This window comes from Austrofundulus limnaeus, unplaced genomic scaffold, assembly GCF_001266775.1.
Source record: "Austrofundulus limnaeus strain Quisiro unplaced genomic scaffold, Austrofundulus_limnaeus-1.0 Scaffold20, whole genome shotgun sequence".
NCBI classification, from domain to species: Eukaryota; Metazoa; Chordata; class Actinopteri; order Cyprinodontiformes; family Rivulidae; genus Austrofundulus; species Austrofundulus limnaeus.
In genome coordinates, this window is record NW_013952422.1 from 3,344,078 (window position 1) to 3,346,470 (window position 2,393).

Below are 2,393 nucleotides of genomic sequence, written 5' to 3' on the forward strand. Positions count from 1 at the left end.
GCCTTTATTTGGATTAGGGCTGCACAATATATTGCAAAAATATAGTCATCGTAATGTCAGTGTGCGCGATATCCATATCGCAAAGGACTGCTTGGAGTGCAATAATTGCTGCCTAATGTATTCGAAGAACTTTGAAGTTGTATTTTTCATGCTAATGCAATATTTAGCCAATAGGATCGAGTTTCACAGCAGCAGAAGCTCACATACGACACGAATGGCGTTGCCAAAAGGTGCTAAAATTCACAGAGTAGGAAGTAAAGTTTAGAAAGGGAGAAATTAAAAAGCTGGGATGAAATAAGAGTAATGACTTTCTACTTCTTATATTTTTAAATGTAAGGAGTAAAAGTAAAAAGTCAACTAAAAACATTACTACAATAAAGTACAGATAACCAAAATTACTTTATTTTACAACTGTGTTCACCACTGAATGCTATAAAAAAATCATTACGCTTCAGATTTTTGAAATGGAAAATAATTATGTAGGTACAACATGAAATTGTAAATAATTATCACGAACAAAAGTGTTATTTGAACCTTCTTTGCATAAAACAAACAAACAAAAAAGGTCACTTTCAGTGTGTGTGCAACAGAAATGTCACTATATTCATGTTAGAAGTGTCCCATACTCCAACATGTGCCACAGCTAGCTGCTGCTATATGCACTTGAATATCATTTTAAAAAGATTGTGTAAATAATTGTGCGATGTGTATTTGTTGGCAACATAAAGGTTTTCAATGTTCACACAAACTGCTATGAATTTTATTTAGATCAGAGTTAATTTAAGATTGCAGCAATCCACTTTGGTGTCAGATGGGCTGGCTGATGACTCATAAATCTGGTTAAAATTACAATTTCTCCAAACTGCCATTGTTCAACCATCTATTTTCAACAAGTAAGAASCTTCCTACAGAGCACCACTTCCAAATATCAGAACAGTTTTTGTTGAACATCTTTGAGAGAAACCAGTTTTTGGGGCGCATCGTCTCTGTTGGGTGCTTGACATTAGCTTCTATTTGGTGAAAAACAGAGGCCAAAAAAATTACATTATATAGGCCAACTATTTATTCTGTCTTTTGTACGGCACAAAATAATGAGCCCCATTGATTTCCGAGAGCTCCTTTCATGTATCCGTGATAAATATTTGATGATGAGTGTGAAGGCCTCGTCGACTGAGATGGAAACTGAGGCCTGCAGGGATAATAAAGGAGCGGTGGGTGTGTGTGTTCCAAAAGCATACGGACCAGAGAGTAGGAAAGTGTGTGTGTTTGTGTGTGTGTGTGTAAAGAAAAGGTGCAGTAATGACCCCCATCGACTCACCCCCTTCCACCCACCATTGATAAATAATTGACCAAAAATCTGCCAGTCWGAGCKAACTGGTGGCATATTACAAGGCCCTGGGCATGGTGGTGTCACCTCAATCAAGAGGCATCCACTCATGTGCATCATCTCCAGGGATGGGGGAAATATTGGTTGAGGGAGGTATTTTGTGCGAGTTCAAGTGTGGGGGGATGGAGGGATGCAGAGCAAACAGAATCACTCTCGTCAAAGCATCACTGCTATGACCATATAAGGACACGAGCTCTGCTTTAGGCAGCAGATTGGTGGCTCCTTCACGCTCATCCGTCGGTGGATTCAGAGTCATCTGGAGAGTGGGTCTGTGACATCATCGTCCCAAACACCAACAGGTACAAGTTACAACGATGCAACGTGAAATAAAACCTATTCCTGAAGAAACGTTGAGACAAAAATGACTTCCTATATCCAGTTATTGATCGCCACCAAAAGCAAAAGGTGTGGCGATGCTATTGCCAGTGGCTGTGTTAGTATGTAACGTTTGCAAAAATACCTCATAGATCATGGATCAACCAATGAAAATCTGGATCGGGACATCCCTAGCTGACATCTGTTTAAAAATTACTGATGTTTTGTCCTCCAGTTTGAAAGACACAAGAATATTTTAAATTTATTATTAAGATAAAAGTCCAAAACCTACCATCCGTGTCTATGTGGAGGTGAAGCTGAGGTCATGTCATGGCTAATTTACACCTCTCCGAGGCTGCTATTTGTGCTGAACAATCATGCTTTGAGACAATAAAGCCTTTAATAGTCACATGTATTTCAACAGTATGGCTGTAATAAAAGTGTCCTGCCTGCAGTCCAGAACAGTCATCTAACAAAAACATTCAGTACTCTAAAGCTTCTGTTGAATCATTGTCCTGTACAGGGTTCCTACAGTTTAAAGCAAGTTAAATTTAAGACTTTTTAAGACTTTTTAATGCCAAGTGAAATTAAATTTAAGACCAATTTCATAATAAACACAAATGACAAAAAAATAAATAAATAAAAACTGGCAGAAACTCAAGAATCAAAGTATTTTTGGTTGAAGTATTCA

The 2,393-nt window shown here is 38.1% G+C and overlaps 1 protein-coding gene across 1 annotated transcript in view; it reads right to left on the reverse strand.

Moving 5' to 3' along the window:
• bcr (BCR activator of RhoGEF and GTPase) overlaps positions 1 to 2,393 on the reverse strand; it is an 89,065-nt gene that overhangs the window by 14,462 nt on the left and 72,210 nt on the right. The window lies entirely within an intron of this gene.